The sequence below is a fragment of the Geotrypetes seraphini genome, chromosome 2 (assembly GCF_902459505.1).
Source record: "Geotrypetes seraphini chromosome 2, aGeoSer1.1, whole genome shotgun sequence".
NCBI classification, from domain to species: domain Eukaryota; kingdom Metazoa; phylum Chordata; class Amphibia; order Gymnophiona; family Dermophiidae; genus Geotrypetes; species Geotrypetes seraphini.
Window position 1 is genome coordinate 361,541,409 of NC_047085.1, and position 27,651 is coordinate 361,569,059.

Consider the following 27,651-nt stretch of genomic DNA (forward strand, 5'->3'; position numbering starts at 1 on the left):
AAAGTTGATCACATTGTGATCGCTCGTCCCCAGCGGTACCGTAACTTCTACTTCTTTTGTCGGTCCCGTGAGGCCATTTAGTACCAAGTCCAGGGTGGCGTTGTCTCTTGTCGGCTCCTTTACCAATTGTTCCAGGAAGCAATCCCCTAGCACCTCCAAGAACTTGGCCTCCTTGCCGCAGTTGGAGGTTCCTAGTTTCCAGTCTATCCTCGGGAAATTGAAGTCTCCCAATATTATTACATTGCCCGTTTTGCTTTCTTGTTTGATTTCCTCTATCATTTCTGAGTCAGTTTCCTCCGCCTGTCCTGGGGGACGATAGTAAAGGCCAATTTTCGTGTCTGCGCTGTTTTGGCCAGGAATCTTGACCCAGAGGGACTCTAGCTTCTCTTTTGTTTCCGTTGTAGCCACTTCAACAGATTCTATTCCTTCTTGAACATATAGGGCAATACCTCCACCTTTCTGTGACCGGAGAGCTTAACTGCCCTCCCCCGTCATGTAACCGTCTATTTCCACTTAAGTGCACACATGAGAGCTAAGCTTCACATCTGCCTCCCACAGGCAGTCACGGATAGGTGGAGATGAGCAAGATACCCCCACCCATCCCAAATTAAAAAAAAAAAAACCTTTCCAGCAGGTGTCTAAATTAAAAACAATTTTTAAAGTGTTAAAAAGTTAGAACAAGCACTTTTTGTTCCTTTGCTGAAGCCAGGTTAAATTTCAAGCTTCTTGGAGCCTACAGAGATTCTAAACTTCTGCATGCCAAGCACCTTTTGCTGTATTTTCAGAGGAAGCAAAACTATAAAAAACTGAAATTCATGAATAGAGGTGGGTTTTTTTTTTTGGGGGGGGGGTCCCATTTTGACCATTCACAGATGCAGCACATACTTGGCGATTTCACACAAAATAGTAACATACTGGTAAAAAGGAATTCTGCTGTTTGTTAGGGCTAAAAACCAGCATTTGAACAGTTGTGTGATTTCACACCTGTAAGAAAAGATGGAGGGAGAGAGCTACTTGCTTAAGAATCTGAGTTTCCAATCAAGGTAACACATGAAGAGGGAATTCCATAAGAAGCACCTAAAGATAGACACCCAACAATTAGTAAATTGGCTTCAATTATGAGTTCTAACAAGCTCATAATTAAAAAATAATAAAAAGTGGGCGATAAGACGTAATTCTACAAAAGATAGGTGCCATGCAATAGTTGCCTAACGGTGCCTAACTCCAAAGTAGGTGTGTTTAGAGGTGGAGAAGGTCTTAGGTGCGCAAGGCGCAATTCTCTAAAGGACTTGGGTGCCTATAATGAAAATCTTTAAAACCCTGCCTAAATACAGGTGCCTAAGCTTTACATTAGATGCAGTTCTGTAATAGGTGCTTAAGTGTGATTGGCAAGAAATGGGCACCTATATTAAGGGCACCTCTCTTTTTAGATAGCATTTACAGAATTTCCCCTGAACTGGGGTTTTTTTTTCCTTAATCTATTAGGTAGTAAACCTATTACTACCTGTTCCTGAAATACCTAAACAATTGACCCGCTCTCCCCTCTATCTCCCCAATAACGGTCCCCCCGACCTCCTACCCTTATCCCCTCTCCCCTCCTTAGCCCGCATGGAATTTCACGGTACTGTGATACATATAAACTGTTATCTTTATCATATCGTAATTTTTCGCTGTATTTTCTGAAATGTGCGGCTTATTCCAAACAGGTCCTCTCGGACATTACCTGCCAAACTGTATATCTTATACTCTTGCTCAGCAAATTGTATTTCTATATTCTTGCTTTCTTAAAGTCTCTGCTCTCTGTATTTCCTCTGACTATCTGCATATTGTAATTCGCTGAATGTCCAGCTCTCTTGACTGTAAACCGCCTAGAAGTCGCAAGATTGTGGCGGTATAGAAGAATAAAGTTATTATTATTATTATTATTACTAGATACCTATACAAATCTTGTAAAAAGTAATTTATCATATCTAATTTATGTATATATTTATACACATACACACAAGCAAACACCAACGGCTCATCTGTATGACATATTGCAGGGGACCATCATAGGAGAGAAGTGTGCCCTTCCAACGATGCAGCAGAACAGTCATTTCACACACATTCAAACTTGCATCCTGTTTTTCCCCACTCCTACATAACCCCCATACTTTTCCAGTCCCCCTTTTAAAACTCCCTTACCCCTTAGTGATCACAACTGGCAGGAGGGAAGAAGCAGGGCAGTAGAGTCTACATTTCCAGTCAGGGTTGGGTGGGGCAGGGGGGGGGAGAGCAAGCAGGAGGTGATGACAGGAATTGCGAGTACTTGGTTTCCTGTACATTCGAGCCAACAGGTGCATGTGACTAGTGTGCAAAGCTGCTGTCTGACAGATTTCTAATGATACACTGATGTGTCTTGTCACAGCACACTGATTGAGAACCACAGATTTATACTCAAAATACACTAGCACGTGAGCAAACATGGCTTCCAAGAGTATAAAAATTACTGGCAACAAAGTAAAGGAAGACGTCATGGTAAATGAAAAATGAATTGGCTGATATGCGAAGCAATTTCACCTGTCAGAAACAGTTCCTAGCTAGTTAAAAATCACTTGTTCAGGGCTAACAGGTTATTTTCAATGGCATTAACAAAAATGGCTGCCATGAGTTCTTGTAGTTTTGCAAGACTACAGCGGGAACTCACAGCAGCCATGGTAGTTTTCAGACATCTATTTATCGCAAACCCACAGATAGGAACAATTTACTGCAATATGACAGCTTTCACCCCAAACACTTAAGGAACAACATACCTACTGGTCAATTTTTACATCTCAGGAGACTTTGTTCCTCGGTGGAAGAATATGTCTATAGGGCAGATGAAGTCAGGCACAGGTTTTTATTAAAAGGTTATCCACCTTCCGTACTTAAGAAAGCCTACAAGAGAGGCTTATATGCCAACCGTTCTGTTATTGCAGCCACAATCTAAACCAGATTCCTGTCCGTTGGTCTGTGTCATACCATATTCCATTCATGCTTTTCAGATCAAGAAAATCATCAAACACCATTGGCCTGTTATGCAGTATCATGAAGCCTTTCAAGAGGCTCCTAGGTTTGCATTTTCCAAACCCCAAAATCTCAAACAGAAATTGATACGTTCTCAATTTTTAAGTCAACCTTTTCAACTTTCTCCACGGGGACATCATTCTCCGTGTGGACATTGTAAAACATGCAGACACAGTGTCACTATTCAACAAATGTCATTGCCGTCTTGTTTCAAGTATACTCAGCTAGGTACTAATTGCAATTCTCATCATGTAGTGTATGCAATATCATGCCCGTGTCAGCTCGTGTATGTAGGGTGCACCACTCGCAGCTTGAAACTTCGTATTGGGGAACACATCAGTCACATACGGACAGGAGTACAGGAAGCCCCCCTGGTGCAACATTGGCAACATGCAAATCACACTTTGGAAGATCTTACATTTACAGTGTTGGACTGTTTATCCTGCTCCAGGGGTGGTGACACTGCCCGCATGCTGTGGAGGAGAGAACAAAAATGGATTTACAATCTAAACACTCTCCACCCGAATGGCCTCAACAATGAGATCGAGTGGGCAGCATTCCTCTGATCACGTCTGACTCATTTTTACAGCTTCCCTACTTGCAGTAATTTTTTCATGCTTGTTTTGTGAATCAATGATGTCATCACGTTTCCACGCTCGGTTTTTCCCCTCCCACTCCGGTTTAAAAGTAGAAGCGGGTGCCGGCATTCTCCATTGCACGGAACTTTTCATTTTTTGACTGGTATGTATTTTTAGTGTGCTTTCGTTCCGAAATGTCAGCTATAAACATTTAATTGCCTTGCACGGACATGTAGCCTTTTGAGTCTCAGTGCTCGGGTCTGTTGCATTTTTTCATGCTTTTCGTTTTTGCATTTCAGATCACAGTTATTGAACTTTACATGGTGTGACTCTTTAGCAGAATTCAACTCTCAGTGGCGGGGTCTCCTGAAGCAGATACCGAAACGGGGCCGCGTTGGGACCCTGATGAGCTGTTCTTTGAAATCAAGCTAAGTGAAGCTTTCATGTTTTTCCAGTGACAACCTGAGTGCAAACACTTTTGAAAATCATTTTGAATATTTTTGAATTTTGCATTACCATTAAGAAGCTATATATACAGTTATTTACCATCTTCACACCTTAGAGTTGGACCCGCTTTTATCAATAATTATGCTATGATTGGATGATAAACTCTTGCCCCAAGAGGGGGTGACCTCCCCCTCTTCAGAGTTTTATGTCTCTGAGCTGAGTTACTGTGCAGCGGTTCCACCTCGTTGGTGATTAATTAACTTGAGTCAGTCTCTCATATATAGAATTAGGCCATAAGCCTGCTTTGTACAATACTGAATCCACTACTGGCACTCTTCTTGATCACTACTGTACTTTCTAGATGGCACTTTTGCCATAATGAAGTGTATGGGATAGTGGAAGAGGTTCTCTCCTGCTCCATTCTTCATACAAAAAAAATTCTGATTTTCAGGATAAGCTAAATCTATATGTCCCACCCTCCCACCTCCCCCCCCCCAAAAAAAATAATATAAAATAAAAAAGTGGTGCAGTTAGATTAAGCCACTCAGTAAAGAGAAGAACCGATACAATTTCACGAGCCTTTCTGTTCTGTTGAGCAGATAGCAGTATGCACTTCAAGTTTCAAGTTTATTATTACATTTGATTAATCGCTTAATCCGAATTCTAAGCGATGTACAGATTAATAAAAATTACAGAGTAAAGGAAGACAGACTTAAAATGACAAGTAATAAAACAACTAAAACATAAGAATAAATTAAATTACACATACAAGTAGAAACAGTAGGAAACTTGGGAATGAATTACAATTTAATTATAAAGTAGTACAATTAGGGTTAAAAACAAAAGGGAAGGGAATAACAAATATCAAAATGGTCTAGGTTAAAGTCAGAGCCGTAAGCAGTGTGTTCTCGCTATTTGCTGAGATTAGGTTCCTAGAAATCCTGTTGAATATCGAAAAAGCAAATATGATACCATTGATCCTATGGGGGAAAAGGGGTTTAGGTTCCTGTGCGACCCTATTTACTATACACCTTTGCTACCTAACACCATAAACTCATCATTTCGTATATCATTCTTGTAAAGTACAGCTTGCTTATTATATTCTGCATTTTATAATTTTATACACTTATTGGAAAAGCACAGCATATACCGTAGTCTTTGGTGTAACAATACTTATGCACAGTTCTATGAATATCCACATCCTCATGGGAACACACTGTCCATGGCCATGAATAAGCAAAAATGCCCATGTACAGCAAAAATGGGTTACACTTTATTTTGCATGAATAAGCAAATTTGTAAATACAGAACATGTGGATATGCATTCTATGCACGTGAAGTCAATATAATCACTTGTTCAGAAAATCAACAGCAGAATGCCAGTTATAAAAAAAAATAAACTAGAAAAATCACAGATAGATGCAGACTGCCAAGCCCACCATCTGCAGTTTTCCTAACCAATGGCTATACTGAAAGTCCAATTCTACCTCTGGCAGAAATATGTCTTCATTTAACATGTCAAAATTTTCCATATTGTCTTATGATTTATTTTTAGAAAACTAGGAGAAGCCTAGTCTACGTATAGTTCAGCTCAACAGGTAGAAGACAGAAAAGAACTACAGTATGTACAATTTTTGTCATCAAATATCAAAAAGATATAGAAGACTTGGAAAAATGTACAGAGAAAGATGGCCAAAATGATTTAAGGGGGATGGAGCCACTTTCAAATGGAGAGAAGCCCTAACATCTTTGGCCTTTCAGCTTGGAGAAGAGACAACCGAGGGGAAATATAATACAGGTCTATGTAATATGTAGAAATAAAACAAAAACAAAGGAAAAAAAATACCTTTTTTATTGGACTAATAATATAGTTTATGATTAGCTTCCGAAGGTAACCCCTTCTTCCTGAATGGAGTGGAATGGGTAGTCAATTGTTTATTCTTCAAAAAAGTAGAAATACTAGGGGGACACATTGAAGTTACAGAGTAAAACTTATAGGAGAAAATATATTCGTTCAGTGTAGTTGAACTCTAGAACTCAAGGTTCAATTTTATTTTAATATAATGCAAATCACAGATATCTAAGCAGTTTACAAAGGGGGGAAAAAAAGAGAATAATGGAATGACATCAGGAAGCTAGGTTACAAATGATGTATAATAATAAGAGGGAACAAGAGACAAGAATAAATTTATCCCTAGCTGGGACAAGAGAAGGGGAGGGAACAGGGAGAATGAATAGATGACTAACACAATCCAGGACCTGTGAAAGATCAACAGCTGAATTGCATTGCAAGGTCTTCAGATCTAAATTAATACTACCAAAAGCTTTTCTGAAAAGGTGCATTTTTGAGGTTACCTAAAAAACATTTTTTTTTTTTTTAAAAACCTCAACACATAAATCCAGCAGTATAAGATTCCACTGAGTAGGGACAACCATGGAAAAGGTAAAATTATTGTCTTACCTAATAAATTCCCTTTCCTTTAGTCACAGCAGATGAATCCAGCAGGTGGAGACAGAGAACACTGAACTGAGCTGTCATAGGATGGTAAACTCCTTAGCAATCCACTGATCTTTACCACATACTTAAGTTTCATATTTTCCTTTTATCTAGTTCTTATGTAATAAGTTGTACCCGCACTTCTTGTATTCTGTAATTCGCTGATTGTCCAGCCTTCTTCGATGTGAACCATCTAGAAGTCATTCGACTATGGCGGTATAGAAGAATAAAGTTATTATTATTATTATTTCTCATAAAGCAGAAGGACATCCATTATTATTTAATATTTTTAAGTCCAATTATTATTATTATTTAATCTTTTTAATCCAAGAAAAGATTATTAAGACATTTGTATATGCAGGTGACATCCTACGGATCTTCCTAGTTGCCCCACATAATATAGGATTCAGCCCTTCTTCAATCTTGCATGTCTACTGTTGCAGATTGGTTGGCATCTCGTGGTCTAGTTATTAATCCCCCCCCCCCCAAAAAAAAAAAACCAAAAAACATTTCCTGTTGGATTAGTGGAATGCTTTCTGCACCTACAAATCCTATTAAATCATTAGATGTTGATTTGATTCCACTAAAGATATTTTGTTATCTAGGAATCCTTTTTGACAAACTCTCCTTTGAACAGCGGATAGGTCAAGTATTTTTTTTAAATGGCTATACTGGCTTAGATGTATTCATTCAGTCAGTAACATCTTAGATTTTGACTCCATTCACACATTTATTCATGCCTTTGTAATATCAAGGTTAGATTATTGTAATTCAATATATTGTGGAATCAATGCAGCACTTCTATGTAGGTTACAGACATTACAAAATTCAGCAGCTAGACTTCACAATCCTCTGTTAATAAGTTTATGCTAGTTGCCTGTACATTATAGATCTAAATGTAAAATTCTTTTGTCAGATTTTAAAGATCTACAATATGCAGCTCCATCATACTTGGCTGCTGTAACCATTCCATATACTCGAACAAGTACCGTATTTTTCACTCCATAAGATGCACTTTTTCCACCCCCTCCCGTTACCTTTTTGTAAATTCTGAGGCCCTCCCTCGCTAGACACGGCTACCTGCAGCACCGACAGCTGATGCGGCTGACGAGGCAGCCCCCCTCCTCCCCCCGGAATCTATTTTTAATTAGGCCGGGCAGCTCCCGGCATCCCTCCCCCCCCCCCCGTTACCTTTGTTAAATTCCGAGGCCCTCCCTCGATGGACACGGCTGCCTGGAGCACTGACAGCTGACGTGGTTTTCTCTGAGTTTTCTTCCCTTGCGGCAGAGCGGCGCACAAGGCTGCCAGCCTGGTCATGTGCTGCTTCCCGCGAGAGTTCTTAATAGGAGAGTTCTCACAGGAAGTGGCGCGGGACCAGGCCGGCAGCCTTGTGCGCCGCTCTGTCACAAGGGAAGAAAACTCTGAGGAATCCACATCAGCTGTCAGTGCTCCTGGCAGCCTTGTCCAGTGAAGGAGGGCCTCGGAATTTTTAAAAAAGTAATGGAGGGGGGGAGGGAGGCCAGGAGCTGCCCTGCCTAATTAAAAATAGGTACGGGGGTGGGGGCCTGCCTGCTGACCGAAATAAAAAAGGAGGGTGAGGTCGGGCCTGCCTGCCTGCGGGGAGGCCTGCCTGCCTGGGGGTGCTACCTGTGAGGGGGTAGGACGGCTTGCCTGGGGGAAAACCTGCCTGGGGAGGGCAAGTTCTCCTGCCTGCCTGGGGAGGGCTACCTGGGAGAGGGGAGGCTTGCCTGCCCTGTCCCTAACTGCCTGCCACTAGGCCTGCCTGCCCTGTGCCCTGTCCCTACCTGCCTGCCAGCCACTAGGCCTGCCTGTCCTGTCCCAGCCTATCACTAGACCACCAAAGGGGGGCAGGGTACAGGGCCTGGCAGGGAGAGGGGACAGGGTGCAGAGCTTAGCAGGGAGAATTTGGTTCAGAATGGTTTATTTCTTGTTTTCCTCCTATAAATCTAGGGTGCGTCTTATGGTTAGATCCGTCTTATGGAGCGAAAAATACAGTACATTATGGTTAGTTGAATCGACTCGTAATTCTGCTTTTTATCACTCTTATGGAACGACCTTCCATAAGTTATTCGAAGTGAATTTTCATTTCCAAAATTTAAGTTTAAATTGAAAACTCATTTTTTTCAATTTGGCATTTAATTTGAAGTAATTTTTAGATTGTCAGTGGACATGAGAAGACTGTATTCACGAGACCACAGCAAAAAGGTGTTTTGAAGTTTTTGTTTGTTATGTTTTGTTTTTTGGGGGGGTCTCTCCTCAATATTTAGATTTGGTCTTTCCTATTGATAATGGTGTTCTTTTCTTGTTTTAACCTATTTTATTGTGTTTTGTAAGTTGCATTAATCTGTTGTAAATTGTGGAATACCAAATTTCAATGAACAAAAAGACATAACTCCCTCCTCACAATGTAGAAATTAAGCTGACAACCAATCCAATTAAATGCCACTAAAAGTCATACACCTAAGGAAGAAAAGAAAAACCAAACAACCCAAAGAGTGGGACTCTGAGTTTATCTGCTGTGACTAAAAAAAAGAAAATTATCAGGTAAGTCAGGGGTGCACAACTCCGACCCTTGAGGGCCGTAATCCAGTTGGGTTTTCAGGATTTCCCTAGTGAATTTGCAAGAGATCTATTTGCCCTAACTGCTTCCACTGTATACATATTGATCTCATGTATATTCATTTGGGAAATCCTGAAAACCTGGCCTGGCGAGGGACAAAGTTGTGCACCCCTAAGGTAAGACATAATTGTACCTTTCTTGTCATCAACAGCAGAGGAATTCAGAGACATGAGTGATTGTAGCAAAATTCAGAAGGGCAGGACAATAAACAGAAAATAGGAAAACCAATGACCCATAGGATGCCAGGGTGCCAGCTAGCATTGAAGTAAGGGGCAATATAAGCTAAACCAAGACCCTGCCACCTCGTGTAAGGTAAACTAAAGGCCAGCAGAGAGAATGCCCAGGCCAAAACAGCAGAGAAGAGGACTGCAGGTCAACCCCCCAAGCCAGAGGAAATCCCACCTCATAATGTCTGAGCTATACATTGTCACAAAGTCCTCAAAAGGAAGGGCTGTAAAACCCAAACTTAGACCAGAAAGGAACCCCCAGGACAAGCATGAAGGAAGCACTATCAACAGGTAAACAACATACCCACCATTGAGGAATGGATCACTAATGGGGATACACTGCACCTCAAAGACCAGGAGATAGAATCCAATGAAGTCTGAGCCGAAAGTCCAGTGCAGGGAATAAAATGAGCCATAAAACAGGTTGGGAAGCTCCACTTGAAAGACAGCATATACCAGTACCAAAATTTGACCCAAAAATGGGGGGGTCCTGGTTTATATTCGGGCCAACTTTCAGCATTCACCCGCCCCCCCTCGCAAACTTTTTGCAGAATTTTAAATCTATAAATAGAATTCCTCCACAAGTATCATAAATCAAGTGACCAGAAACCTAGCCAACACCTGATACTACTATTCAATCCCAGTCAAAACAGTGCTGTTGCTTCCTCCCTACCTTAAAGAGTGGAGGAGAACGCTTAGAACAAGGGTCCTCAAATCCAGTCCTCGAGGTTCACAATCAGGCCTGGGTTTCAAGATTTCAGCAATTAATTTGAGAGCTTGTATTTGCATTCACTGCTTCCATTGCATGCAAAACATCTCGTACAGATTGTGGAAATCCTGGAAACCAGGCTGGGGCCGAGAGCTTCGAGGACTGGATTTGAGGACACTTAGCTTAGAAGCCGGGTCACTGATGTGTTAAGTTTCCGAGGAAGTGGGGAGAAACAGTGTCACCAACTTTTCCCTCATTGCTTTACTTGAGAACTGTTTTGTTTATTTTGCATTTAGGTAACACCCTATGATAAGATCCCCAGAAACTGAAGTGAACACAAACCGGACCTTCATTACACAAATGAAAACTTTGCAAAGTGTCATACTTAAAGTAGAAGAGAACCAGTCACTCATTCAGCATTACGAAACCTTAGATTTACAGCACCACCTTCTGATTAAATAAGATTCTATTTTAGCCAAGTTTGAAAAGGGACTCCATGAACCTTATGCTCAAAGGACAGTTGGGGGGGGAGGGATTGGGATAAAGTTAATAAGTAACAGATGGTGGAACATAAAGACCAAGACAGTCTATCTGGCCATCCCATTACATCGAGTGAGGAGATCAATCAAGGTAAGTAAGCCTTTTAACATCAATGGTTTAACAGATTTTGAAACCAACTCAAGATAGAGTTATTTCTGAAGATTTACTGCCACTACCTGTCATTGTCCACGGGACTGCAACTGGTGACTATACTTCTTGGACAGCCAGCAGAACGACACAGCTAGAGAACTCCAAATTCATTCAACAGAATCAAATACAATGCATTGTTAGTTAGCACACAGCAGCAATTTTGCAGCCAAAGATCAAAATTTTTTTAAAGTGCATGCCCCTAGAGGTTGCATCAAAAAAGTCTTTTGAAAAACATGCTGATTAAAGCAATTTCTAACCCTTTTCCCTTCATGCAAAAAAAAAACCCCAAAAAAACCCACACAATTACTGCATATGATTTACATTGCAAATATAACATACGAGTTCTTGCACTTACCCTACCTTAACCACCAAAGTGCATTAAATGCAAAGCCTACTCGGCAAGGGTGTAAGCATCTTTCCTATATTCACATTAACATACTTTGTCAGATAGTGTGGGGCCAAAGGATGTAATGCAATGCCAGTCTAGTGAAAAAAAAATCCTACTGTAGCAGAATAATTCAAAGGGTCCCATTTTCATCCACAACATAGAAAGCCTCACCTGATCTTTTCCCACACATAGGACTTACCCAGGGGTTGACCCAGTAGTCTAGAGGCCCAGTGCAGGAACAGCACCCTCCATCGCTATCCTGGAACTGTGCCAGATTCAAAATAAAGGCCAATGCCCCCTAGCAGTTGTATCAAGATCAACTACTAACCCTATTTATCATTTATATAGCACTGTACATATTGACATTTAATAGATGGTCCCTGCTCAGAATTGCCTGTTTGCTTGCTTTCTTTTAAAAGCCACTGGGCAGCAAAGCACTGGTTGTGGGGGGCAGGGGGGAGGACACTCCTCCCACCTCCTGTTATCAAAGTATCCTGTTATCAAAGTAAGGGTCAGAAATGCTTTTTTTGCCTCTAGATGCAAAAAGAGATTCCACCAAAATACAACTTGCAGAACTTACAGTTTCAGGACATCAATGCCTCTCCGATTTTTTCGCTCATTAAGGAAGTCTGCAGGGATTTAAGCCCACACCCACTGCTGCATTTCCCTTTAAAAATATTCCATCTCTGCTCATGTAAGTCTGCCCAGCCTATAAATGTTTTATAACCAAATTAAGGTCCATCAATGCTTGCCAACTCTCTCTCTTCAAAACACTATAGTCATAAAAACCAGAACATGTTTAAGCCAAATCTGCCTGCTCTAACCAGGAAAATAAATTTAAATGTACCCCCAAGCCAGACATTAGAAAGGGTGATCCCAGAAAATATGAAAACAAAATACTGTATGTTATTTCTTCAAATTGCAGTCAGTTCCGTTCCTGGTACAAGGTTTTGAACAATAAAGCAGAAACTTCAATGTACTGCCTCAGGACTCTCCACTATACAACAGGACACACACCCTTTAACTAGGCCCACAATCAGAGAGAGATTTTTTTTTATAAACTGGACAAGTTTAGGACCTCATGCTCTACTAGTGTGGAAAACTATCAAACCTAAAAACTTACTTCCTACTTAAAACTGAAGAGATCCTCTTAAATGTTACACCTTAGGGACCAAAATAGCCTAAATCTGGCCTTGATCGCCATTAAAACATATTTGTTCAGCTATCAAAACGAACTCCAAACTCACTACAGCTCTCTTGACAAACAATTTGTGCTCCCCTCCCCCTCACGCATTTTAAAGGAGAATTTGCAGGGTACATGCTTACAAATGCGGTTTCTTAAAAGGAATTCAGAACAGCTAAGCACATTTTAATCAGTTGAATCCAGCACACTTTGAGAACTGGCAGTGGAAAATCCACTAAAAAAAATAAGTGCTAAAGCCTTGGGGTGTCCAACCTTTTGGCTTCCCTGGGCCGCATTGGCTGAAAAAATTTTTCTGGGGCTGCACAAACGCTGCAGCAAGACAGAGGAGGGAGCCGGCAAGAGAGTAAACACCCGGAGGCAGCAGAGGAAAACACTGCATCGCCCTCGACCGGGGCCGCACAAAATACTTCACGGGGCCGTAGGTTGGACACCCAGTATATATGAAAAGCAACCTGTAGAAATGTCATGCTGTGTAACTGAACACTTAACAATGACTATATGACCACCACCTAGAACTCGGTCCATTAGCTCTTGAATACCCTCATCTCTTCCTCCTGCCCTGACACCACAGCTCTGGTACTCTGAGGAGCAACATATCCAGTGGCTAAGTTTGTGTGATAGATAGCAAAAGTGGCAACCCCTTTTATTGGAGGGGACACAACAGAGGGCATTTGGACGTTTTCTATTACCCCTGTGCAAGTCCTTAAGACAGTCTCAAGGTAAACTTTCGGTCTGCTCTTTTTTAAAGGTATTAAGGCTTGACTACTCCGGTCAGGCCTGTTTTTCTTGTTTAGTTCCCATGCCCTAGAATTCCTTACCGGCATATTTAAATGAAGAGCGCTCTTACTTTCATTCAAAATGCATCTTAAACCTTGGTTATTTGAAGTGTCTTTTTCCAGTTGTTGACCAATTCTTTCCGTGATTTTGTCTTATGAGGGGGTTCTTTATCTTTTGTTCTGCTGTATCACTTTATCTCGAATAATGTTTTTTGTGTCCTTTCATTTTTCTCCTTTATTGTTTCACATTTTTTCCTGTATTTTTTTTTTTTGTTCCATTTTTTGTTATGATTAGGCTGTACACTATCTTGATGCATCTGTGCCACAATTAGGCAGTGTATCAAAGAGAGTTCATAGACAACAGCGCGAAAGACAAAGGCGCGCCCGGACAATTGAGCGCAGCGCGGAGGCGCACGCCGCTCTAAATTACTGTTTTTAGGGCTCCGACGGGGGCGTGGGGGGAACCCCCACTTTACTTAATAGACATCGCGCCGGCGTTATGGGGGGTTGTAACCCTCCACATTTTACTGTAAACTTAACTTTTTTCCCTAAAAACAGGGAAAAAGTGAAGTTTTCAGTAAAATGTGGGGGGTTACAACCCCCCAAACCCCCCACAACACCCCCACAACGCGACGCGATGTCTATTAAGTAAAGTAGGAGGGTTACCCCCCACGCCCTACTGTCGGAGCCCTAAAAACAGTAATTTAGAGTGGTGCGTGCCTCCGCGCTGCGCTCAATTGTCTGGGCGCGCCTTTGTCCCAGCACGCTTTTGACCTGACACCATCAAAGAGAGTATATATATTTGTTCTGCAGGCAAAGTTACGTACGGACAACTGCATAGGCAATTTTCCCCTCAGTCTCATGAAAATAATTCAAAGCACCTGTCACCAAATTGGGGCTCCTTTTACAAAGGCGCGCTAGTGGTTTTAGCTCACACTTAGCGCATGCTACAATGCCCCGCGCGCTAGCTGCTACTGCCTCCTTTTAAGCAGGCGGTAATTTTTCAGCTAGCACATTAATCTTGTGTGCGCACTAAAAACGCTAGCATACCTTAGTAAACGGAGCCCTTAATATTTAAGCATGCAGTCTCATCCCCTTTGGTTTAAACAACTTGAACATAGGTATAGCCTAGCTAAAATAAAGTGTCAGTTGTTGGGGAATTCTTTATACTGCATTTTAATGCATCAAAAGAGCAAATATGTTAAACCACTGGGATATGTGTGTGTGTTTAATATACGCATAATAAAGAAAAGCTAATGTCATTTCAAGATAAAAGAGGGTTCTGTGTAGACCAAGTTAATAGATTCAGAGGTTGACTTCCCATCAACTGATTCTTGCCCCTCCTCCCCCCCACCCTTTTTATCAAAAGTCTGTATCTGTATTTTTGAGAAAATAAGCTCCTGGATTCTGTAAACGGCGTCATCTGCATCTCAGTCACGCTTAGGAATGGTTTACAGAATTGCACCTACCGTGTTTCCCCGAATATAAGACAGTCTTATATTCATTTTGGGTCCAAAAAAACGCACTAGGGCTTATTTTCGGAGATGGCTTATTTTTTTTCACGTACAATAATTTCTCCCTTCCTCTCCTCCACCCCAATTCTTCCTTTTTGCTTTCTATCCCCCCTCCCCCATATGGAGCATCTTTCTATCCCTCCCTCCCACCCCCCTGTGCAGCAGAACCCCGCCAACCCTCCCACCGTGAGACTATCATACCTCCGCTCCAAAAACTGCAGCTGTGCCAGGGTCTTCCCACTGCTGCATCACTGATGATGTCATCAGGCGAGGCAACCTGTTCAGAGTGCTGCCGGCACTGCAGTTTTTGGAGGCCTCGGAGCAGAGGTGTTGGTCTCATGGTGGGAGGGTCGCGGGGTTCTGCTGCACTAGTGGATGGGAGGGAGGAATAGAAAGATGATGCACAAGGGGCTGGGAGAAAGTGCTGCTGCCGGCGAATCAGGCAGCACTAGTGTCAGGGATGGAGTCGGGGAGTATCAGGGACATTCATGGGGGGCTTCAGGGGTCAATCTTAACTAGGGCTTATTTTCAGGATAGGGTTTATATTAGGAGTTCATTTTAAAAAATCATACTAGGGCTTATTTTTGGAGATACATGGTAGTAGCAACTATGTAGAAATTTGGGCGCCGAAAATGAAGGAGAAGGTTTTAAAAGCCTACATTTCCAGAGTTTGCTTAGTGTGCTAAGTCACACTCTGCCCAAAGAAACACCCACCTAGATGTCAGGTACTGCTAAGTGTCATGCAATAGGCACCTTTCTTTTATAGACTCAGATAAGCACCAATTGCCCAAATACATTTTTTTCTAATTATTGAGGCTATTAAATAAGGTTATTTTGCCAATTAAGTTAGACACCGTTTATAGAATCTGGCCCAAAATGCCCAACGTACAGAAAATAGCACATTTTATAACTGCATAAATCCAACACTAGTATTAATACAAGCCTAAACTTTAAACACAAAGGATCACAAGCACCTAATGCCACAGACCTGTCAGTTTTGTTAAAAAGCAATTTGCCTTTCACTAACTCACAAATCACTTAAACACTCCCAAGTCCAAGGACACAAAACAAACTCAGTGCACAAGTTACCTTACAGGAATGATTCTATGTTTTAACAAAATCCAAGAGTCAAATCGTTAACAGGACCCACAACTTACAATCTGGTACAATGATGGCAGGATACAAAGCAAAAAAAAAAAAAAAAAAAAGAGGCAGCTTAAAGCCCTCGAAATTTTAAGTGGCAGAAAGATGAGGGGGGGGGGGGGGAGTGAACCGTAAAAAGAGTTGCACCTCCCTCTGATGACACCTTATCCAAGCCTCATTTTACAAGTCTTGGGCCCCGGGGAGGAAGCTAGACATCAGCAGGCCGAGCCCCAGCCTCTCCACGCCACAGGAGGCTGAAGCTGATTCACGTTCTTTTAGGGCAGGGGTAGGCAATTCCGGTCCTGGAGATCAGGAGCCAGGTCAGGTTTTTACGATATCCACTATGAATATGTATGAGATGGATTTGCATGCACTGCCTCCTTGAGATGCAAATTTATCTCATGCCTATTTATTGTGGATATCCTGAAAACCTGACCTGGCTCCGCCTCTCGAGGACCGGAATTGCCTACCCCCCTGTTTTAGGGCATCAAGTGAAAGCTCGTGCTGCGTTGTGCGCACACGAGTCCGGGTGTATGCACAGGGCAGCCGCAGTTTACCTCTCTCCCCCTTTCTCTCTCAGGGCAGGAGGATCGAAGAGGTCAGCAGCCCGTCCACTTCTCCGTCCTCCGCCCCAGTGCAAGCTTAAGGTGAGGCGTTGATAAGAGAAGTTGGAGAAGGCTAGATCCCCCGCCACACAAACATGACCTGACCTTTAGGACGTTCCATTCCCCCCCCCCCCCCCCCCCGAAGCACAGAGGAGTCCACGCGCACACGTGCGCTCAAACCACAGCGACAGCCTCGCAATGCATCATATCCCCACCCCTCACCGCGCATGCCCAGCCTCCTTACCTCTACCACCGCCTCTCCCGGGGAACCTCCCCTCTCACTTCCCGACACCACCTGCACGGGGATGCCGACAAGCTTGTCCTTCCCCGAGCGCAGAGAAGTGGATCTCCTCCGCAGCATTTTCCGGCTTACAGATCCCCCTCCGCCAGCCGCGACTCTCGGAGCCGCTTTCCGACCCACCCGTCCGCGGCTGTTCCCAGTCCCAAAAGCCGTCCCGGCGTCTCTCTCTCCTCCACCCCGTGCTGGGAACGCCCGCACAGGCGCGTTTCTACCGCCGGCAGCAAGACTCGCTGAAGCGTGGTCCGCAAACCCCAGTCAAGAGCTACGTTTTCCTCTGTGTACGTCCTACTGTAACCAGAAGCTTAGAGCCACATGCAACAGCTCACAGAAAGTGCTTTACCCGTGCTGATAAGCTACACTTTCACTGTACTGTAGTTGCAAGCATAAGACACAACTTTTCAAAATAATTGGGGCTGCTAATCCCAATGGAAATTACCCATCCCTGGATGCAGACAAGGGAATTTGCTCAATATTGGGGGTATTCAAGCACCTACAGAGCTGGCTCCTATGGCTGCATATGAATCTTTTGTAACAATTTAAAATTTCAATAAATATTTGGAAAAAAGGGGGAGGGGAACCCACCTCCTTGTTTCGAGACAATGTTGCACAGAAAGGGAGATGGCCTTTTGCTGTTTCTGTTTAATAATATAGTAATATTAATCAATACGTAATTAATCAGGTTAATAATATAATGACCTGACAACAATGTTTCAATAAGTGTCTGCGCAAGGGGTCTCATTAGGTAAACGTATATAAATAATTGCAGAGCTTAAAAACTTGCATTTATATATTTAAATGTAAAACACACACACACAACACACACACACACACACATATATATATATATATATATATATACACACACACATACACAGATAACACTATAAAGAAAAATATTTTAAAAAGCAATAAAAGGAAGCAAACTTAATATAAAAGTATAATCTTCAAAAGACATTGAATAAACTGAAAATCTCATTTAGAAAAAATATGTAAAAATAAGTATAACATGTAAGGTGCCAACCATAAGAGAACTCCTATCATCACTATATAATTGACAAAGAATACGAAAATCATATGCTTCAGCTGACTTTCATTTTCTATGTGAGCAAAATCAATGCTTTCACAAACCTCAAGAAAGACATTACATACTTTAACTTAAAACATTAAATAAACACAGTAATTATAAATGCAAGAGTCTAGTTAAGAAAAAGTAAGCTTAAAAGCAGCTCATCCGAGATACTGCTATACACCATTCAAAACTGTTGAAAAGTCTTCACTAGAAGGGACCACAAACTATCATTGCTAATCTGTCAAAGATAAATCATTCTAGACAAGCGATTGAACAAATAATGTAAATATATATATATATATATATATATAAATTAATGTAATTTTTTTGACTGTACAGCGCTGCGTACGTCTAGTAGCGCTATAGAAATAAGTAGTAGCAGTTATCCTGTAGCTGAAACCACAATTCGAATTCTCTCAATCAGTTAAAACCAGACCTGCCAAAACTACTGCAGAAAATTTCACCTACAGGGCTGTAAGTATTTTTAAGGAAAGGCTGCAGGGTCTTAACCTCATCCATAATGACTATTAAAAAAAAAAAAAAAAAAACAACCAACATCCCAAAATAAGAATTGTACTCAAGAAAAATACCTCATTTCTTAAACTTTTTGAAAATCTCCCCTCTTTAAAAAAAAACAAAACTTTAAATAACGAGGCAATGATTTATATTAATATATCTAAGGGACTCACCAAGCTCACACGTTCCTGGTCACTGCAAAGTAAAACAAAACTAAGACTGAGGACGCCAATGTATATTTGAAGCCAGCCCAGGCTTCCTGAAGGGGATAATCAAGGGGGTACTGTGAGCAACGACCACAGCTCTGAAAGTTAGCATGTCATCAGAAAAAAAAAACCAACCCAGGCAACAGGAAGAGGTTTTGCTGGGCTCACACATCCGTGGTTTCTACAGTGTTCACTAAAAAAAGTTTTAAAAAAAAATATTAATTAAGAAGCCCACATATACACATATTGAAAGCCCTTCTTTACTTTCACATTGAAGAAAAGGAACGGCATCTGTGAATTTTGTGTATTGTAGGCAAATAGTATTGCTGCATAAGGGGCGTATACTAGGGGGTATTTTGAGAAACGACAAGAAATGCGGGAACATGTCTGTATATAGAATGTTAAACAAAAACGCGTTTCTTTGTTTTTTAAGTTATAGCAAGAATGTGAGGGGGTATCGTGAACAGCAGCAGAAACGGAATGCCTATGTAAAAGGATTATAGTATGTGTTAAAAGCCATTTTTAAAGCCCTTGAATTGCAGGCAAACAGCACTGCTGCATAGCGAGAGTATAACAGGGGGTGTTTTAGGGGGTATTGTGAGCAGCAGCAAAAACATTAAAATCTTTAGCATTACATTAAAAGCAAACGGCACTATGGTATAGTGAGAGCATACCAGGGAGTGTTGTAAGGGACACTATACCTATAGAAAAAGATTATATTCATATATTAAACACTGTTTAAAAAAGTTTGGTATTAATAACAGCACGTATACTGAAAGTCCTTGTATTACCAACAACCAAATAGCACTGCCCCCGGTCACAGCTTTTCCTCTGGCTCAGTCCTCAAGGGGCCATAGACCAGTCGGGTTTTCAGGATTCCCTCAATGAATATGAATACACTGCAAATAGAGCTGATGCTTATTCGTTGTGGAAAAACCTGAAAACTCGACCTGTTGGAAAAGCCAAGGTTGGACACTCCTGCTTCTGGCACGTCCTGCCCACTCTGACGCAACTTTCTGTTTCCCGAATGGGCAGAACAGGCCAGGGGAAAGGCCACGACCCAGCTGAAGTTTACATGCAATCGCTGCTGCCGGAGTAGTAAGGAGGAACTCGGGGATGGAGAAGAGCAGGTGAAGAGGATAGGGACTGCACTGGAGGAGGGGAAGAGATGCCAGCATGGGAGGGGGGGCAGGGCGGGGAGGCCTGAGGTGGCCATGAGGTGAGATGGGGAGGGGAGGGGATCTTTAGAAGAAGGGAAGAGACAGAGGAGAAGCTGAACATGGGGACAGATAAGAACATAGAAGACAGATGCTGGGCAAGGAGGGACCGCAGGGTCAGGGATGCAGACTGTCAGTGGTAGACAGGGAGAGGGTAGGAACAGTGGAACACAGACTAGGCAATACTGGAAAATGGAAGAGATTAGGACACTAAGGGATAATGCTGGTAAAGGGGCAGTTGGGGACTCAGAGAGGGCAAATGCTGAACATGGAGGTAGGATAGGGACAGAGACGGAAGATACTGGGTAGGACAAATAGGGGTGCAGAAGGAACAAGGATGGTGGTCCTGGGAATAGAAGAAATGTCAGAGGGACAGGAGACCCTGCCTCACAGACAGAAGAAACAGATAAAAACAGAAAAGAGACACATGGGGAGTCAAAGTAAATAAAAAAAAGTGTTCAAACAACAAAGGTAGAAAAAAGAATTTTATTGTGCATTTAAGTCTCTTTTTCTTTAGTATTGTTGTATTTGCAGAATCCAATTTCTTGATGTTTCAGTTCAGTTTTTAGCTTTCATGTCTCTATTACTGATCTATGGTCCCTTGATTTATATTTATCTGCTTCGTGCATGATACCAAGGTGCAGTATTCTACTAGCATATAGTTTTTTTTGTGTAGAGATCTGTTTTCTCAGTAGGTGGTGTTTTTAATATTTTGAGCTTAGAGTAATATTTACAGAGCTCCCTTTTCATGGATAAAATTGTTGCTCTTTGAGTGTGTTATTGGGGCCCTTTTACAAACCTGCAGCCAAAAGTGGCTGATTTTCCATATTTCAATTTAGTGGCCATGTGAAAATGTTACCAATAGCATGGTTTTTGTTTGGGTTTTTTTTTTTTTTTTTTTTTTGCCTCGGTGTAAGTTTATACTGAGATCGTTGTTCAGCGATTACCCTTGATTTACACAGGCTTATATTTATTATTATTTTGAGTTGCAGTTTAATTCGAAACCTTATCAATCTTGGACCCCTGAAGAAGGCGTGTTAACCGAAACACAGACCGTGTTGGGGCCCTTGGTTTGTTAAAAGGTGGTAACATTAACCGCATTTAATAATAGACACAATAAACAGAGGCCTCCGCGTTAGCGGTTTAACCCACGTAATAGCGCGCGTTAATTTGCCGGCCGGGCTAGCCACTACCGCCTCCTCTTGAGCAGGCGGTAGTTTTTTGGGCTAGCGCAGGGGTTAGTGCACGCTAAAAATGTGCATGCGATAAAGCTGTTAACGCGGCTTCGTAAAAGGAGCCCATAGCCTGCATCTTGTACGTTTTGTCTGCAGTTTTCCCTTGTTTCTCACCAATAGCGTGTGGCCATTAACAAAAATTAGCACGTGAGGTCTTACCGCCACCTATTTTGTAGGCAGTAAGGGCTCACGCGATAATCTTATGCTAATCAGGGTGACGGGACAAAAGCGTGTGAGACATCAGCACACTGACATTGGAGCGCAGACAATTCGGCGCAAGACGCCAGTGTGCCGCGGAAAAACTTACTTTTAATGAGCTCCGACGTGGGGTATGAGTGGGGAACCTCCCCACACTTTACTTCATAGTCTTTGCACTGCCGTTGGGGGGTGTGGGGGGTACAACCCCCCCCCCCCACATTATAGAAAAAACTGAACTTTTTCCTTAAAAAATCATTAAAAGTTCAGTTTTCTCTGTAATGTGGGGTGTTGCACCCCCCACACCCTCCCCAATGGAAGCACAAAGACTATGAAGTAAACTGGGGGGGTTCCCCACTCATAACCCGTGTCAGAGCTCTTTAAAAGTAAGTTTTTCTGCGGCGCGCTGGTGTCTTGCGCCAAATTGTCCACACTCCAATGTCAGTGCGCTGATGTCTCGCGCGCGAATGACTATGATCCCTAATCAGTTAAGGGGAAAGTCTATAAATGGCACCTTAACTTAGGCATTGATTGATGCCCTACCAGCACCTGAGTTACCATGGAAACGCTGTTTGAAACACCAATTAGCTGTAAATTCAAAGCGCCTCCCAGCGCCAGAATTGCACCTCCGGAAGCGCCTACCAGTGCCTAACGCCACTAAGGCGTGGCTAACAGCAGAAGTGGCGTTAGGTGCCATAAAACGCCTATGGAGGCACAATTCACGCCAAACGCAGGTGCCGGGAATGTAGGCCTGGGAAAACCCAGGCCTACATTTCCGGCGTCTGTCTTTCCCAGAGGCGCGATTCTCTAAATGGCGCCATTGCGTGATTGACACACAGTCAGCGGTGCCAACTTCGGTGCTGTTTAGACAGTCCGGCAGTTAGTGCACAATAATGTAGCTGTACTATCTGATTAGCGCAAGCACACCCTCTTGGCTAAAAAATATTTTTTAGTGCATGGGTTTGTGCATGAACACTTACAGGATTTCTCAGCCCACAGTACGCCATTTTAAGCTGCTGTAAGCCCACACTAGTGCTTATCACAGCTTGATAAAAGGACTCCACATTATGGTAAGGTTCTGAGCAGTGTCGTACTAAGGGTAGGAGGCACCCAGGGCAATAGAGCCCTCCTCTCTGCGACCCTGCTCCTTCTGTGCCCCCTCCGCTCCTTACTGCCACTCCACGCTCATGCTCTCCCTTCTCCCTCCTCATACCTCTAAATCTTCACCAGCGTGAGTGGCTTCTCCAACATGCTCCTTGTGCCAGCATTGGATTTCCCTCTGATATCACTTCCTGGCTCTGTGACCCGGAAGTGATTCAAAGGAGAACCAAGCTGGTACGAGCAACAGGCAGGAGAAGTTGCTTGTGCTAGTGAAGATCTACAGAGAAGCAGGGTGGGTGGGGGAGGGATGGCACAAACGTGTCGGGGTGGATAGGTGCCGGCGCCCCCACCAACACGGCGTCCTGGGCCATCTGCCCCCCCCCCTTACTATGCCACTGGTTCTGAGCATCATAGGCAGCAGAACGCTTTTTCATTTGGGGGATCTCAAAGGCTCCACCCTAGCCTCAGCAGGATCTTGTGGCATGACCTCTCTCCCCCACCTATCTTCCCCGGTCTATGTAATTTTAAATCTTCCAGCAGCTGCCACGTAGCATCAACGAGCATGCCTGCCCTGGAAGTCTTTATTCTGCAGCAACGCTGCGCAGCGGCTGCTGGAAGATTTAAAATTACAGAGACCGGGCTGGAGAGAGAGGTCGTGCCACAAGATCCTGCTGGGGCTAGGGTGGAGCCTTTGAGATCCCCCAAACGAAAAAGCGTTCTGCTGCCTATGATGTTCAGCAGAGCATTGAGAGCACCGGCCGGAACTAAAAAGCTCTTGCACAGTAAAAAGATGGGGTTAGTTTAAAATGCGTAACATGCCTTGATATAGGAATCAATTTTTAATAGGCCATGAATAAGACTGGATATAGCTATTCTGTATGCTGTTTTAGATTATTTAACCTCTCCCCCCCCCCCCCCCCCCCCCCCCTCTTTTACAAATCTGCACAGTAATGGCCTCAAAGCCCTTTAAATCCCTATGGGTTTCGGGGCAGTTATTGTGCTAAATGGCTTCATAAAAGAGGTCTTTAATTTGTCATTTTTCAATTTGTATTTTGTATTTCTTATCTTTTCATTACTTTTTATTCTTTAATTTTTTTTTATGGTTGCACAATTATCAAGATTGAAATTTAAACCAAAATTCAGCCCTAATTTTTAGGCTCATCTGAAGATATTTCTTGTCAATAAAACTAGCCAGAAGCCCTTCCGCCACTGTGGCAAATTTATACCCCACATGTACCAGGAAAAAAAAAACCCCGACTCATTCAGTAGTCTTCATTCTCACTAGAGAATGACACGGTGACAAAATTCATCACCGTTCCCGTCCCCGCGGGAAACCATCTTCAGGTCATTCTTTAAGGAGAGAGGTAAGAATCAGAGTATGAATGGCCACAACCACTGACCCGCAAACTTAGCTTTGAAGAATGCTGAGATTGAGCACAACATTCCAGAGCAGAGATTGTGATGTCATAATGCCTCATTCCACCAGTGCCTAAGAGCCAATCAAATCAGTGATGTCACAATGGCTTCATTATCCTTGGCTCCCATAAGAATCAGAGTATGAATGGCCACAACCACCGACCCGCAAGCTTTGCTTTGAAGAATGCTGGTGTAGAAGGACTGAGGTTGAAATAGATACTAGAAAACAACATGGAATTATTTCCTGCGGTTATCCGTGGGGACGGGAACAGTGATGAATTTTGTCACCGTGTCATTCTCTAATTCTCACTCTCTGCACTATGGTCCAGTATCTTCCCTCCCCTTCCTTCTCCTGCTCCACCATTTTCCTTACCCCCATCCCACTATCCCCAGCAGCGCCACTGCTTCTAGTTTAAAAACCCCCCATAAAAAAGCAGCTTAAAGGTGTAGAGCTGCTGGCTGCAAAGCTGATGGTCTTACTGGTCTTGTCCCTTCTGACGTAGACTTCCTGTTTATGAGGTGCAGAACCAGCAGAGCCATCGATGGCATGGCCTAGCCCTAGACAGTGAATCTGTACCTTTATACATAATTTGATTCAATGGGAAGTGGCTGGCAGCTAAGGAAGCTGTACTGCTGGATGAGGGGGAAGAGGCATCCATAAAACTTTACCCAGGGCCCCATGGGTGGTCAAAGCAGCCTTGTCAAAAAAATAATTTTTCTTCATCTATAAGCTTACATGAAGATCTAAGGGAAAATAAAGATCCAATGAGGAAAATAGCCAGGCACAAATCTAAAAATTGCAGCGTCTTGGTTTACATGCTATAAATGCCAAAGCTGTAAAAACATACGTTTAATTTTTTTTTTTAAATCACATCTTTTTCTCTAAAAAATAATAGTAATATCCTAGAAGGGGAGAGGGTGTCTCCAGAAGTACTACATACAAAGAGAAAAACAACAGTAAACATACCAGTGCACCAAAGTAAAGTGTCCTTGTGGAGTTGAGCAGCTAAGGGTGAAAAAAAACTAAGGTAAAAATAATAGGAAAATCAAAAAAGGTAAAGTCAATCAATTTCTAAAGAATCAGTAATTCAAGTTACCACTGTCTTTTCCCAGTTCCCTGTAATTCTTCTAATTTCCTCTAATTCTTCCCAGCTAAATAATAACCTCTCTCTGCAATCTGCTGTATTATTGTCTTCATCAAGCTGACGATTACTTGTACTCTCATATTCACACCTTCTTGTAACAGCAGGAGATATATACAATATATTCTGTGTGTATTTCTCTCCTGGCAGTTCCTAAAGCTATTATTCCATATCCAGTGATAGTTAGCAGCTTCTGTAGCTGACAGTTTTGCAAGACATATGCCGTAAGCCTGAAATCATTATGCCGTTGTATAGATCCATGGTGAGGCCCCACCTGGAATACTGTGTGCAATTCTGGAGGCCGCATTACTGTAAGGATGTGCTGAGACTGGACTCGGTCCAGAGAATGGCCACCCGGATGGTCTCGGGACTCAAGGATCTCCCGTACGAGGAACGGCTGGATAAGTTGCAGCTGTACTCACTCGAGGAACGCAGAGAGAGGGGTGACATGATTGAGACATTCAAGTATCTCACGGGCCGCATCAAGGTGAAAGAAGATATCTTCTTTTTCAAGGGTCCCGCGGCAACAAGGGGGCATCCGTGGAAAATCAGGGGCGGGAAACTGCATGGGGACATCAGGAAATTCTTTTTCACTGAAAGGGTGGTTGATCGCTGGAATAGTCTTCCACTTCAGGTTATTGAGGCCAGCAGCGTGCCTGATTTTAAGGCCAAATGGGATAGACACGTGGGATCTATTCACAGAGAAAGGTAGGGGAGGGTCATTGGGGTGGGCAAACTAGATGGGCCGTGGCCCTTATCTGCCGTCTATTTCTATGTTTCTATGACATTATTAGTGCTGTGGTTTTTCTTTCAGCTACCTGCAGCCCTACTAATTAGAGGCTGCCCTGTTGATCTCATATCTTTTCCTGTTTGAGTTTCCTGCACCTATTTTGTGCAGGGAGCTCTGCAGACATTCTGGCACTAGTAGCTGGCAAGGACTCATGTCAGGCTTCTGTTAACTTCTGGAATTAGACCCAATTAAAAGCCAAGATGGTTCTTGGATAGGGATAGAGCTTGAAGGCACTAACTAATTCTAGTCACTTCCAAATAAGCAAAGGAGCTTCAATAAATAGACAAACTTTGCTTATGTAGATAAGTAATACATAATAGTAAATTTTATCAAATATATATTACTTGAAAATATTTTGGAACTTCAGAGGTGACACTCATAGGACTGAATGGGTTAGACTGATCTTCCACCATGTCTTTTCAACAGGCTGTATTTTTTTAATTTTTTTTCAAAATAAAGTTCATTCAGGTGCTTAAATATTCATAAAGCTTCAAATAATTTGTTTAATAACCAAGTAACCAAGTTTCAAAGTAACTTATAAGACTTTGTAGCAAAAAGAAAGTGTTTAAAAGACTTACCCTCCTCTTTTACAAAGTGCGCTAAGCTTTTTAGCACGCGATAAATATCGCGTGATAAACGCTAACACATGCATATTATCCTATGGACGCATTAGCAGTTAGTGCACGCGTTGATGTAGTGTACGCTAAAACACTTAGCACGCCTTTGTAAAAGAGGGCCTTAGCGTTAGTCGCATCCGGGGGAGGGAATAATACTACCAACACGATCATTTTTCTCCGAGAAGGTTGTTTCCCCCTGCAAAAATACAAGGCAAGTGTTTAAAAAAAGATCTCAAATAAAGTATACTTAAAACTTTAAAGATCCAGATTGTCAGTCAGAAAAACACTCACCCTGTTCAATATGCAATTTGTTAAAGACTTAGAAGGATTCTAAAATGGCCGCGGTGTTTTTTTAACAGCTGACAGACGCCGCAGTCATATGACTTCAAAGAGATAGAGCAATTGAACTTTGTCATTTCCTTCCAAACACAAACCAGAGGATCAAACCAGCATCATCCACTCAATTTCCCTGTTTAAACCAAAAGGTTCAACAGAGTTGAGTTTACAGATCCACATCTGCTCCTTATAGTTAAGCTTGTTTTGGATATCACCACCCAACCACCCACCGTATCTATAATACGCCACTTAGGGCTCCTTTTATGAAGGTGCGCTAGCGGTTTTAGCGCGCGCTTAGCACGCGCTACAATGCCCTGCACGCTAGATGTTAGTATTTTCCGTGTAGCGTGAGATTAACACGCGTGGTATTGTAGTGTAAATGATTCGGTAGAGGAGTAACCCGGTCATATTTTTTTGCTCTAAATATCAAACACACAGTCGTATTTTGAAGCAATTGCAGCCTGTTTTTTAAATTCAGTGTAACCTCACAATATAAAGAATTACAGTAATCCAACTGAGGCAGTACAATAGCTCTTACCACTGTTTGAAAACTCTCTAAAGCTAAAACATAACATATTGCCAGTAATTGGCAGAAACAAAACAAGACTCTTTATCAATCCATTTATTTGATTCTCAAATGTCAAACCACAATCCAAAATAATTCCCCAAACCCTAGATTTTTCTTCTAGCGTAAAAATTTCTCTAGTACTCAGTACTATTTTCTGACCAATAAACCCACTTGGATTACTAAAACAAACTAATTTAGACCCCTTTACAAAACCATAGTGCGGTTTTTAGCACCGGCCGCAGTGGTAACAGCTCCAACACTCATAGGAATTCTAAGAGCATCAGAGCTGTCATCACCGTAGCCAGCGCTAAAAACCACACTACAGTTTTGTAAAAAGGGGGTTCGTTTTTTTTATTTATTCAGCTGTAAGAAGTTATTGGCTGCCTAATGATCTACTAATATAATTACCTTTTGAACAAATCTCAAAGCCTCCTCCAGATTATCCAATGCTGGACTTAAGATAAAAATATCATCAACA

The 27,651-nt window shown here is 42.4% G+C and overlaps 1 protein-coding gene across 4 annotated transcripts in view; it reads right to left on the bottom strand.

Annotated features, from left to right (window-relative positions):
* The window catches only part of GRB10 (growth factor receptor bound protein 10), a 459,832-nt gene extending 441,177 nt beyond the window's left edge, over nt 1-18,655 (bottom strand). Inside the window, exon 1 of one of the 4 annotated variants that reach the window (XM_033930513.1) lies at nt 18,524-18,655. The gene's annotated coding sequence lies outside the window, so the exon portion shown is untranslated. Of the gene's footprint in view, nt 1-6,531; nt 6,776-16,416; nt 16,440-16,708; nt 16,741-18,523 lie in introns of those variants that run through there. The other 3 variants (XM_033930516.1, XM_033930517.1, XM_033930515.1) reach the window with 3 other exon arrangements.
* Between the last annotated feature and the right edge of the window lie 8,996 nt (nt 18,656-27,651).